At 43.1% G+C, this 14,246-nt stretch overlaps 1 protein-coding gene across 7 annotated transcripts in view; it reads left to right on the forward strand.

Annotated features, from left to right (window-relative positions):
* The window catches only part of DENND2B (DENN domain containing 2B), a 173,717-nt gene that overhangs the window by 75,231 nt on the left and 84,240 nt on the right, over window positions 1–14,246 (forward strand). The window lies entirely within an intron of this gene.

The following is a 14,246-nucleotide window of genomic DNA, read 5'->3' on the forward strand; positions in this document are numbered from 1 at the left end:
GGAGCTTAGTCAGTAGTAGGGGAGAAAAAATGCAAAACACTCATTTTAAACAGCTTTTAAGCCTGTTGTGTTCTATTAGGCATTGCTGTCCACTGGTTGGAATGTAGGGAGACAAGTGGGGTAGGAGATATAATACTAAAGAGAAAAAGAATTGTGATATGTAGGTGGGGATTCAGGAGCCCTTCAGAGGAGACACACTTGGTCCCTTAAGTAGTGCTAGTATTAGGGAAATTAGCCAGTGAGCTAACTTCACTCTTTTATTCCAGAGGTGTCCCTCTGTATAGTAGCCCTCAATGCTTTTATGATTGGGATTTGTTTTATTAGCCAGTCTTTATGAGGATTTATGTTGCATTCTTTATATTTTGCGTACAGGGTTTGGATGGGGGTAGCCAGAGAGGGTGCTTGTCCCTGGACGTAGCAGTGGTCCAGAGAATTCCCAGTATTTCCTTCCTTCCTTCCTTCCTTCCTTCCTTCCTTCCTTCCTTCCTTCCTTCCTTCCTTCCTTCCTTCCTTCCTTCCTTCCTTCCTTCCTTCCTCCCTCCCTCCCTCCCTCCCTCCCTCCCTCCCTCCCTCCCTCCCTCCCTCCCTCCCTCCCTCCCTCCTTCTTTTCCTTCTCCTTCCCTTCCCCTTCCCCTTCCCCTTCCCCTTCCCCTTCCCCTTCCCCTTCCCCTTCCCGTCTCACTTTATGGCCCTCAGTAGAGTGCTGTGGCATCACACAGCTCACAGCAACCTCCAACTCCTGGGCTTAAGCGATTCTCTTGCCTCAGCTTCTCAGGTAGCTGGGACTACAGGTGCTTGCCACAAAGCCCCTTTTGTTGCAGTTCAGCTGGGGCCAGGTTTGAACCCACCACCCTTGGTATATGGGGCTGGCGCCTTACTGGCTGAGCCACAGGTGCCTCCCTCCCAGTATTTTCTTGCTGTGGTGACCACTTGCCTCTAAAAGCCACTGATGCCCAGGACTGGAGGTAGAGTGAACCTTCTCTGAGGACCTCTTATTTTGAGCTTTGTCTCTTAAATATCAGGGAAAGCACACATATCCTCTGGGTAATAGTCAGGAAAGAAGCATATTGTAGATTTCAGAGTTCAGGAGAACTTTGATATCTAGTCATGAATTTGTGGATAAGCTAGAAATGAAAACTTCCTCCCAAAGGTAGTATCTCTGGAAATAATGCTTGAGGATGATGATCATCACCGAAGAAGAGATTAAAAGTAAGGGGAAAAGGCTCGGTGCCTGTACTCAGTGGCTAGGGCGCCAGCCACATACATCTGAGCTGGAAGGTTCGAATCTAGCCCGGGCCAACTATAACCAAAAAATAGCCAGGCGTTCTGGCGGGTGCCTATATTCCCAGGTACTTGGGAGGCTGAGGCAAGAGAATTGCTTAAGTCCAAGAGTTTGAGGTTGCTATGAGCTGTCACGCCATGGCACTCTACCGAGGGTGACATAGTGAGACTCTGTCTTCAAAAAAAAGTAAGGAGAAAAGAAAGCCTATCTGGCTAAATACCAGCATCTCACTGATTCTGAAACAAACAAGAGTCTATACCCATAGGTGCTTTTGCCAAGCACCTATGTTCAAGGGAGTAATAACCCACATGGTTTTATGAGTTTTATTATTTATTTATTTATTTATTTTTAAGATAGAGCCTTAAGCTGTTGCCCTGGGTAGAGTGCTGTGGCATCACAGTTCACAGCAACTTCCAACTCCTGGGCTTAAAAGCGATTCTCCTGCCACAGCCTCCCAAGCAGCTGGGACTACAGGTACCTGCCACAACACCTAGCTGCTTTTTGGTTGCAGCCATCATTGTTTGGCGGGCCCGGCCTGGATTGAAACACACCAGCTCAGGTGTATGTGGATGGCGCCTTAGCCTCTTGAGCCACAGGCGCCGAGCCTATGAATTTTATTTTTATTTTTTATTTTTTAGTTTTATGAGTTTTAATGTTGAGAGAAAAGTATTTCTGTTAGGCTGTGTTTGGAGTTCATTTCCTGCTGAGTTTTCTGATGGGGTGGGTGTGGTGGGGGAGGGGAGCGTAGCTGAAATAACAACTCTATGCAACTTTTCCTGGAGGAGAATGATAGTTATTTACATATGAATACTACCGTAGAGCATGTAAAACATTTCCACATATATTTTCTCTTTGGATTTATAGTTTTTTCAGAACGGAAACTGATGTGGCAGGCTACCAATACTACTACTACTAATAATAATATCCCAGTGTATTTTCCATGGGATAGTGGAAGGATTGAGAATTTTGAAGTCAGACTTGGTTTGAATTCAGGCTCTTCCTTTTACTAGCTGTACTACTTGGGCTTTGGTTTTCTTATTTGGTAAAATAGAATTGTTAACATTTACCTCAAAAGATTGTTTTGGAGTATTTAATGAATTAACATAATTAACACATGTGGACCATGGAGGCCTTTATCATGTTAATAATAAAGAGATAGATAATCAGAATTAGGAGAGCATGCAGATGTTCTAATCTCATTAATTAATGTGGTTGCTGTGAATGGCCTTCAACTCGGAGTTCTTTGGTAATCTACATATAAGTTTCTCAAGGCAGACAAAAATTTTTTCTTCTTTTTTTTTTTTTTTATAGAGACAGAGTCTCACTTTATGGCCCTCAGTAGAGTGCCGTGGCCTCACACAGCTCACAGCAACCTCCAACTCCTGGGCTTAAGCGATTCTCTTGCCTCAGCCTCCCAAGTAGCTGGGACTACAGGCGCCCGCCACAACGCCCGGCTATTTTTTTGTTGCAGTTCTGCCAGGGCTGGGTTTGAACCCACCACCCTCGGTATATGGGGCCGATGCCTTACTGACTGAGCCACAGGCACCGCCCCAAAAAATTTTTCTTAAGTTTTATATTTTAATGAAATTTATATGATATCTAAGGTGATATTGAACGATATAATATTTACTTTTATTTTTTAACCAATTAAGTGTTGGTTCTCTCCCCTTGTTTTTACAACTACAATAGTTTCCTTATTATTTTGACAACAAATGCTTATGCAAACTTGGTTTCCTATAGGTTTCTTATAGGAAACTAATAAAATACGAATGTATTACATGAAATTGCAACTCAGTGAAAACCACTCTGTGAGGAGCTAGCTAATAGCATCTATGTAGTTTTCTGATGATCTAACTGATAGAAAAATAGAGCTTAAAATACCCAGGAGCATGGATACATATCATGCCCCCTGCCCCCCCCCCCTTTTTTTAAGAGACAGAGTTTCACTTTGTTGCCCTCAGTAGAGTACTGTAGTGTCACAGCTCACAGCAACCTCCAGCTCTTGGGCTTAGGTGATTCTCTTGCCTCAGTCTCCCAAGTAGCTGGGACTACAGGTGCCCGCCACAACACCCTGCTATTTTTTGTTGCAGTTTGGCAGGGGTTGGGTTCAAACCCGCCACCCTCAGTGTATGGGGCTGGTGACCTGCCCACTGAGCCACAGGCGCTGCCCACATATCATGTCCCTTAGGTGGTCTTCTTAAATAACCATTTTTTTCATTTGGAATTTTGTTTTTACAGTCTTTTTTTTTTTTTTTTTCCATTTTTTTCTTTTTTTGAGACAGAGCCTCAAGCTGTGGCCCTGGGTAGAGTGCTGTGACATCACAGCTCACAGCAATCTCCAACTCCTGGGCTCAAGTAATTCTCCTGCCTCAGCCTCCCAAGTAGCTGGGACTACGTTGCCTGCCACGACGTCCGGCTATTTTTTTTTTTTTTTTTGCAGTTTTTGACGAGGGCTGCGCTTGAACCTGCCACCTCCGGCATATGGGGCCGGCGCTCTACTCCTTTGAGCCGCTGTGGTGCCGGGCACCACCCCCGGCTATTGTTTTTTTGGTTGCAGTCGTCATTGTTGTTTGGCGGCCCAGCCTGGATTTAAACCCACCAGCTTAGGTGTATGTGGCTGGTGCCTTGGCTACTTGAGCCACCGGCCCCGAGCCTCATTTGGAATTTTGTCAGAGAGTTGGACAGTAACTCGAGGCTCCAAGTTCTGTAGTCTATGCTCTGTATTCTTTATTTCCAACTAAAAGCAGATACATAGACTTTGGAAAACGGATGAAAGGACTGGATTCCTACTAGCAAGTTAGAGCTGTCATGTAATTGTGTTCTTGCTTACATTAAAATATTATTGTGTTTAATCCTTCTAAAAGCTCTGGGAGGAAAGGAGACTAACCTAACATTTAATTTCCCCTTTGCCTTTTCTTCATTTATAAATGGGAAGCTGGCTTAGTACTGTGAGAGCAGGAGAACAAGCACCCTAGATTTCTCCTGTCTTCTCCCATCTCTTGGGCCGTAAGTACTAGATAAGGATTATCTTTTACTTTATCTGTATAACTGTTTCTGATCTGGAAATGACTGTCATCACTTCTAGATAACGCCAGCTCTGGGCTTTTGCTGAATGAGGACCACATCACAAATAAATCATGGGATTGTAATGAGCAGGGAGAAATCCTATTTGGGAAGGGGTGATTATTTCAGAAGACAAAACATCAGGGCAGGCAGATGACTACCTTCCAGGCGGCAAGAAATACTCCTTGGTGTGAGGCAAGTCGAATGAGTTTGAGCCATAGAATTTGCATGTGTATCCTTTATCCTCTTGTGCCTTTTCCCTGTAGCAATGATCCAGAAAACAGGAAAAACTAATATGATCACAGTCAGGTTTAAAAAAATATTTTATTTTTGGGGCGGCGCCTGTGGCTCAGTCGGTAAGGCGCCGGCCCCATATACCGAGGGTGGCGGGTTCAAACCCGGCCACAGCTGAACTGCAAATAAAAAATAGCTGGGTGTTGTGGCAGGCGCCTGTAGTCCCAGCTATTCGGGAGGCTAAGGCAAGAGAATCACTTAAGCCCAGGAGTTGGAGGTTGCTGTGTGTTGTGTGATGCCACGGCACTCTACCGAGGGCCATAAAGTGAGACTCTGTCTCTACAAAAAAAAAAAAAAATAATAAAAATTTTATTTTTGGCTCTGTGCCCATAGCTCAGCGGTTAGGACGCCAGCCATGTACACTGAGGCAGGCGGGTTCAAACCCAGCCCGGCCTGCTAAACAATAATGATAACTACAACAACAAAAATAGCTGGGCCTTGTGGCAGGTGCCTGTAGCTACTTGGGAGGCTAAGGCAAAAGAATCACTTAAGCCCAAGAGTTAGACGTCGCTGTGAGCTGTGATGCCACGGCTCTACTGAAGGTGACATAGTGAGACTGTCTCCAAAATAAATAAATAAATAAATAAATAAAAATAAAAATATTTTTAATTATTATGGATACATAATAGTTGTATTATTTATAGGGAATGTGTGGTGTTTTGATACAGGCATACAATGTGTATGAATCAAATTAGGGTAATTGAGGTATCCATTACCTCAAGCATTTATTATTTGTGTAAGGAACATTCCAATTCCATTCTTTTAGTTATTCAAAGTCTACCCTAACTTATTGTTGATTATAATCACTTTGTTTTGCTGTGCAATATTGTTCATTCTGTCTATCTAACTATATTTTTGTATCCACACAATCAGTTTTTAATGTGAAGAAAGGCTGGTGAGGATTTTTCATTGACATAGAGCAAATGCAGGCTTTGGGGCCTGGGTGAAGCTGACTGTAGAAACTCAGGCAGTTGGCTCTTTGGATGTAAAAGTAAGAGTGAATTAATTTCAGTGGATACACCTGGCATCTCAGAGTTTTTCTTCTATTACTCCAACTATTCCAAAAGGAGCTGGTCATGCAGCAGGTGCAGTATCTGCGAGGTGAAAAATGAATTATTATTAAAATTGTATGTGGAATTTGGGAACTGAGCAGTCCAGCATACTCTCTGCCCTTCAGTTATAAACAATTCTCCCAGCTGATTTCCTCCCTCTAGCCTTCTTCATTCTGGTTACTGAAAATTCTCAACCTAGGTAAAACCTGGGCTGGCCTTGGTCTTCCTTCCAGCTCTTTTGTTATACTTCTGTCGACAGCAACTCCCTCTTTTTCTGAGAACTTTCCTATCATTCCAGCTTAAAACCTGTCTGCTATTAGCAGAGTCACTGATTCCTTATTTTCTTTTCCTTTTTCTGTCTTTTTGTACAAAATTAAATAACTTTATTGATTTTTATTAATAACAAAGGAAATACATACTCATTGAAGAATATTTGGACAATTAACAAAAAGTACTAGGAAGAAAGTAAAAACTTAACATAATTGGCTCAGTGCTCATAGCTCAGTGGTTAGGGTGCTGGCCACATACACCAGGACTGGCAGTTCGAACCCGGCCCAGGCCTGCTAAACATCAGTGACAACTATAACAAACAAATAGCCGGGCCTTGTGGCAGAGGCGTGGGTCCTAGCTACTTGGGAGGCTGAGCCAAGAGAATTGCTTAAGCCCAAGAGATTGAGGTTGCAGCACTCTACCAAAGGTGACAAAGTGAGACTCTGTCTCAAAAAAAAAAAAAAAAAATAATCCCTTGCAGATGTGTTCAACCTGCCTGTGGCACAGATTATGTGAGGATGTTTTTTGCTTATCTGTGGTGTCGGATATCACAAAAATTATGCAGGGACCTTTTTTTCCCCTCATCAGGTCTCATTAGTGTTTGTGTATTTAATGTGTGGCCCAAGACAACTCTTCTTCCAGGGTCATACAGAGAACAAAAGATTGGATACCCCTGCTGGTTACTGTTAACTTTTTTTTTTTAAACATATGGTCCTCTGGACCTTTTTAATATATTTTGTGTGTATGTATACTTATACACATACCCTCCCCCAAACATGATATCATTTTGCACTTCTGTTTTATAACTGGCTTTTTCCACTGGTAATGTTACTTGAATTGACTGATACATAGAGAGCTCTGTTTAAAGCTTTATAGAATTCCATTGTATGGATGAATCATTATTTAACTAATCTGAGGATGGACTTTTGGATCATTTCTATTGTTTTGTTATTAAAGCTATGTGGTGTGGCAGTACCCATAGCTCAGTGAGTAGGGCATTGGCCACATGCACCGAGGCTGGCAGGTTCAAACCCAGCCTGGGCCAGCTAAAACAACAATGACAACTGCAATAAAAAAACAATAGCTGGACGTTGTGGCAAGTATCTGTAGTCCCAGCTACTTGGGAGGATGAGGCAAGAGGATTGCTTGAGCCCAAGAGTTTGAGGTTGCTGTGAGCTGTGATGCCACAGCACTGTAGCCAAGGCAACAGCTTGATACTCTGTCTCAAAAAGAAAAAGAAAGCTATGTGGCAGTAAATGTCTACCATTTGTATATAATGTCAGGATAATGGTTTCTAGAATTTTCTAAAAATGGAATTGCTGGTTTAAAGGGTATATGGTATATTAAAATTATTTAATGATAACTTTTGAAACTTTGAAAAGTATATGAAAGAAAAAAGATTAATGTAATAAAAACCTAGGTACCCTTCCCCCAAATGTAATAAATATTAACATTTTACCCTTTTACCATATTTGCTCCAGATCTATTATTTAACATTTAACAAAATTTTGTCAGATGTGGCTAAAGCTTCCCCCAGTCCTTTTCTCCTCCTGAAGTTGATATAAACCTCATTACTGTGCATATCTTGTCTTTTTACATACATATGTCCAGAAATAATGTATACTATATTGTATTTTATAATTTTATAAACATGTACGAGTCCTGCATTCAGCCTTCTGCAACCTAATCTTTTTTCATGCAACATCATTTTTGGAAAGTATCCATGTATAAAAATCATTCAACTTAATTTATGTATATATAACGTACTATTGTCTGATAATGAGAGATGGTTAAAGTCTTTCTAATTTTTGTGTATTGCAGACATTACTGTAATGAACATCCTTATTTATTTTTATTCCTGTATGAGAGTTTTGTGTGTTTACTACTTACAAATGGAATTGTTGTAATGGGGTGTGTGATATTCAGCTTTAGTAGGTAATTCCAGATTGCTTTCTATATTGGTTGAATTTGTTTACCAGCAATATATATGAGTTTTCATTTCCATACATATATATACATATATATATATATATTTTTTTTTTGAGACAGAGTCTCAAGCTATTGCCTTGGGTAGAGTGTGCCTGGAGTCATAGCTCACAGCAACCTCCAACTCTTGGGCTCAAGTGATCCTCTTGTCTCAGTTTTTTTTTTTTTTATTTATTTTATTTTCATGTCTATGAAATTGATATCAAATACCAATTTCTCGCTATCCAGTGTGAGGAGGAGATAACCTGAATGGAAATGGTGGGAAATTAGAAAGACATGCAAGAAGTATACTAGTGAAATATATAAAACACGCAAGAGGGTAGAGATAGGATGGGGTCGGAAGGTCTGTCTGCAGCCATTGTCTCAGTTTTTTCTATTTTAGTACAGATAGGATCTCACTTTTGCTCAGGCTGGTCTTGAACTCGTGAGCTCAAACTATCCACTCACCTCGGCCTCCTGAGTGCTTAGGATTATAGGTGTGAGCCACTGTGCCTGGTCTCCCCCATATTTTTGCTAATACTTGGAGATACCATACTTTTCAGTATTTTCCAATCTGATGAGTATGAAATAATATTTCATTGCTTTCATTTGCATTTTCCCAGTTTATCAAAGAGGTCGAGCAATATTTTATTTTTAAAATGTTCATTTCTTTTACCTGTTATTAGTTGGATTGTCTTTTTCACAGTGATTTTTAGGAATTAATATATTATGATTTTTAATCATTTTTCAGTTATGTGGTTTTTAGTTATCTTTTTCCTGTCTGTAGCTTGTCTTTTAACTTTATATAGAATATCATTGTGAGGATGTATTTTCTTTTGAGGAGCCGCATAAATATATGTATAATAACCACCCCTAAATAGATAGATATAGATATAGATATTTTTTTTGTAGTTTTTTTTTTTCCTTTCTCTCCCTAAATTGTCCTCCAGAAAAATTGTTCTGATTTACAATACATGCAGTAGTATATGAGAGGGCTCGGTTTGCCACACCCTGACTGACTCTGGGAATAGCTTTCTTTACCCATGCAGTGGACAAAAAGTGATATTTCCCCTTGTTTTATACCTTTTTCTTGAGCATTCCTATTTCTTTATTATAGCTAAAATTTGACCTCATCCCTGGGAGCATTTCCTGTGACCCTCTCTGATCAAGCTACTTCACTTCTTCCCCTGAAGAAGTAGCTTCCAGACCCTGCATGGCCACTTTTGCCATTGAAGTTAGCTCCTCCCTCCACTTAGATCTCCTCTCCTCTATCTTGGTGCTGTTATCTGCCATTTGACTTCAGGCTAATTGCTTACAACCTTCTTCATATGTCCCCTTTCTGGCATTATCTGGACCTGAGGATTCATACCGAGATTCCTTCAGTGCCCTGACTTCTCAATCTCTCAATCCTGTCAACTCCAAGGACTTACTCATCTTCCTTCTTCTTAAGGTGCTCATAGCATGGCCATACCTTTGGCCTGGTCACTGAGACCATTTCCACATCCAAGATCCTAAACTTTGAAATTCCCTTCCCTTCCTCATCTCCTGCCTGTTTACACTTCCCACTCCTTCGTTGCCCCCACCCAACAACTGCTTCTCCAACCCTTCTCTGCTTGTACAGACTTTTGGCCACCCTTGGGACTGCCTGCTCATTTCTGTGTTCCAACTAAACCTCAAAGGAAAAAATTCCCATCATATACTTTTTGCTTACCTCTCCCCAACAGTACCACCATAGCTTCCAGACCCTGCATGGCCAGTTTTCCCATTGACGTTGGCTCCTGCCTCCACTTACATCTCCTCTCCCCTTTCTTAGTGCTGTTATCTGCCATTTGACTTCAGGCTACTTGCTTACAACCCTCTTCATATGTCCCCTTTCTGGCATTATCTGGACCTGAGGATTCATATCAATGCTCTGACTGAAGCTCCCTCTTGTCTTCCTTTCTGTGATCATCAGTCCTGGGGGACAAATGCATTTGAAGTTTTCTGCCATAGCCCCTAGCCAGTCTTTCTTTTTCTTTTCTTTTCCCTCTCTTTCTTTCTTTCTTTTTGTTTTTTTTGAGACAGAGTGTTGCTCTGTCACTTGGGTTAGAGTGCAATGGTGTTATTGTAGCTCACAACAACCTTCAACTCTGGGCTCAAGTGACCCTCCTGCCTCAGCCTCCTGAGTAGTTGGGACTATAGGTATGCACCACACCTAGCTAATTTTTCTATTTTTAGTAGAGGTGGGGTCTCGCTTTTGCTCAGCTGGTCTCAAACTCCTGACCTTAAGTGATCCTCCTAGCTTGGCCTCCCAAAGTGCTAGGATTACAGGTATGAGCCACTGTACTCAGCCACCCCCTACCTAGACCACTGAGTATAGCTTTCATCATCATGACTTATCATTCCTTTCTCAGAACATTTTTTGTGATTCTCCAGAGAAAAGCTAAGATCCCCAATTTGTCTCTCAAAGGCTTTCTGTTTTTCCAGCTTTCTTCCAGTCTCCATTTAGTTAAAGTCCCATCAGAGCATATTTCTTGTTCTTCATATGCCTTCTACTTTCTACACCTGCCCAGGAATGCCCCTTTATTTATTTGCCATTTGATCTTCCTGGCCCAGTGCAAGGGTCATCCTCTCTATGAAGCCTTCTTAATTCTTTCAGCTGGACATAATCCCCCTCTACCTAGCATTTCATCTCTCTAAAGGCACTTCTTTATTAGTGACACTTAATTCCATATTTCTAATGGCACTTACTCTTCCTGGTATTTATTAGATTTGTGTGTAAGCTCCTTGAGGATGGACCCACATCTGATGAATTTTGGTGCCTTGACCAGCACTAAGCATATTGGCTTACACCTTGTTGGTGTTTGGTATGTATTAGTTGAAAGCACATATGATTGTTAAGGTATGAAAGGAAGGAGGAAAGACTTGTCTTGGCTCACCAGGAACCGTACGTAAAACTTTGTAATGCCGGCTCGGCGCCTGTGGCTTAAGCGGCTAAGGTGCCAGTCACATACACCTGAGCTGGCGGGTTCAAATCCAGCCCAGGGCCCGCCAAACAACAATGATGGCTGCAACCAAAAAATAGCCAGGCGTTGTGGCGGGCGCCTGTAGTCCCAGCTACTTGGGAGGCAGAGGCAGGAGACTCGCTTAAGCTCAGGAGTTGGAGGTTGCTGTGAGCTGTGATGCCACAGCACTCTATCCAGGGTGACAGCTTGAGGCTCTGTCTGAAAAAAAAAAAAAAAAAAAACTTCGGGGCGGTGCCTGTGGCTCAGTGAGTAGGGCGCCGGCCCCATATGCCGAGAGTGGCGGGTTCAGACCCAGCCCCGGCCAAACTGCAATAAAAAAATAGCCGGGCGTTGTGGCGGGCGCCTGTAGTCCCAGCTGCTGGGGAGGCTGAGGCAAGAGAATCCCGTAAGCCCAAGAATAGAGGTTGCTGTGAGCCGTGTGACGCCACAGCACTCTACCCGAGGGCGGTACAGTGAGACTCTGTCTCTACAAAAAAAAAACAAAAAAACTTCGTAATGCCCTCCCTATATCTGCTGTAGTGATTATCAGATTCATAGCTTGACCTGGGCCAGCAGAGGAATAGTTCAGTCTCCTGACCCACATTGCAACTGTGGGAGCAAGAGCCTTGAGTATTGAGAGTTCTTCAGGATATTTTGGGTTTAGGGAGTACATTCTGTGCACTGTAGGGGAGAGGATTTCAAAGTAAAGAAAGGAAACATTGAACATGCTCTTGGCAGAGGTAGGTACAGAAGGGCTGGAGAGTGTGGTGACCCTAAGGTGAGGGGTTTATTTTTATCAAGTCAACCCACTTTATTTCCTCCTTTTCCCCGGCTGAGCCTCAACTTTGAATATGGGAAAAACACTATGGGTTTTTCCATTATTGGTACTATCCTGCACTTGGATTTGTTGCTGTTGTGTCGCAGTTCCCTATGTTAGTCTGTGAGCTCCCTGAGTGCAAGAATCACATCTCATGTTTGTTTTTGTCCTCTTTGCTAAAAAAAAGTAGTGATCAGTAATTACTGTTGATTTTTATTGAATATGATATTAGCTGCTGTCCCAGCCTGGGGACCTTGAGTCATTGTCTCACTCTTCATTTCAAACAACCATCTGTCTCACTCTGTCCAAGTATTGTTCATCTTTTTTTTTTTTTTTTTGAGACAGAGTCTCAAGCTCTCGCCCTGGTAGAGTGCCTCGCAGAGTCATAGCTCACAGCAACCTCAGACTCCTGGTTTTAAGCGATTCTCTTGCCTCAGGCTCCCAAGTAGCTGGGACTACAGGCACCCACCACAACACCTGGCTATTTTTTTTTGTTGCAGTTGTCATTGTTGTTTTAGCTGGCCAGGGCCAGGTTTGAACCTGCTAGCCTTGGTGTATGTGGCTGTTGCCCTACCCACTGAGCTATGGGCACCGCCCTACTGTTCATCTTTATGGCATTGGCTCAGATTTCCTCTCCCACAGAGACCTTGTCCTGAGCTGCTCTAGGCCTTGCACCTCCACCCGCTGTCCTTTAGAATGCTTTTGGTCTGTCTCCTCCAGTTGGATTGGTTGCTGTTGTGTTGCAGTTCCCTATGTTAGTCTGTGAGCTCCCTGAGTGCAAGAATCACATCTCATGTTTGTTTTTTTCCTCTTTGCTAAAAAAAACTAGTGATCAGGGTGGCGCCTGTGGCTCAGTCGGTAGGGCACCAGCCCCATATACCGAGGGTGACGGGTTCAAACCCAGCCCCGGCCAAACTGCAACCGAAAAATAGCCAGGTGTTGTGGCGGGCACCTGTGGTCCCAGCTACTCGGGAGGCTGAGGCAGGAGAATCGCTTAAGCCTGGGAGTTGGAGGTTGCTGTGAGCTGTGTGAGGCCACAGCACTCTACCGAGGGCCATAAAGTGGGACTCTGTCTCTACAAAAGGAAAAGAAAAACAAACAAACAAACAAAAAACTAGTGATCACTAATTACTGTTGATTTTTATTGAAGAGCCCAGTATTGAAACTTGAAAGATTATCAGTGGCAGAGAAACTGAAGATGGCAAAGAATGCGAAAGTAAAACTTAGCCTTGACTGGTTCTCCAGAGTCTGGGTCTGGGGAGGCAATGTGTTCAGGGTATCCAAGGGAGGAGAGTGGGTTTCTTAAATTCTGGCTTTTGAAGTTCTGCCTTCTAACAGTAGTCAGCATCCAGGCAGGTGAGGGATTGAGGGGTTCAGAGAGTCGTCCAGGGAAGACAAGTTAGAGGTGATGGCTGATGCATTGGTGACCAACACGGGGTGACCTGGCCCTATGCCTCCTACCCCCACCTCCAAGTACAGGGGAGCTGTAGGCACACATGGTGGATTAGACATACAAGGATCTTTACCAGCCTCTTCCCTGAGCTGGAAGCAAGATGAGAGCAGCAAGCCAGTTGGCAGGCTTGCCTTTTCTGCCTTAAAGTACTTTGTTTCTGTTGCTAACAACAGACATGGGTAGTGTAAATAAAACACAGACACACAGGCACATAGATACATCTGTGGAGACTGAAAATTCAAATTGAGGGGGAGGGGCTGAGGTGGACAAACTGAAAATGTGTGGCTAAGTCTCTGAAGATACTGAGTATGCCTTGGGTCCTCTCTCTAGCCAACCTTGGTGGTAGGCACAGTGTGAGGAGTAGCTGTGTGGGAGGACCCTCTGGAGGAAGTCAAGTTTAGGAGATGATCTGGGCGCCACAGATTTCAAAGACTGAGTGCCTGTTAGAGTTGGATTCAGTTTTTGTTCAGGCAGACACTCCTCTGTGTCAGTTGCTGGTGCTCTGAGGACCGAGGGCAGGGTGGACGGCAGTTTCTTTCCTTCTGTCCTGCCCTTTCTGGTTTGACCCATAGATCTGTTAGCGCTCACAGGAGGTACACGTTGATCAGCAGCAGCTGTGATCTTTCTTTCTTTTTTTTTTTTTTTTTGTGGTTTTTGGCCGGGGCTGGGTTTGAACCTGCCACCTCCGGCATATGGGACCGGCGCCCTACTCCTTGAGCCACAGGCGCCGCCCAAGCTGTGATCTTTCTAACTGACCTGATGTTTAAAAACCACCTAGGTCTGCATAGCTAAATATGTGACAGGTGTTTTGGGTAACTCCTGAAGGATGTGAACTTCCTTAATCTGGACTGAGACTGATTCAGCCTCTCTGGAAAGGGTGGTCTTAGTTAGTTAGTACTATAAAAAGTAACACTTGAATCTCTTGTGAGATAAGCTTATTCAGAGACTTGTAGTTCAGGTAGATGATGATGAGGATGGGTGATGAGGAAGACTGAGTTTTCATTGCTGGAAATAAGTAGGGATAGGTGAGGCATTCTCCTTTCCTCCCTGAGTCAAACAGGTACCT

This window comes from Nycticebus coucang, chromosome 14, assembly GCF_027406575.1.
Source record: "Nycticebus coucang isolate mNycCou1 chromosome 14, mNycCou1.pri, whole genome shotgun sequence".
Lineage (NCBI taxonomy): Eukaryota > Metazoa > Chordata > Mammalia > Primates > Lorisidae > Nycticebus > Nycticebus coucang.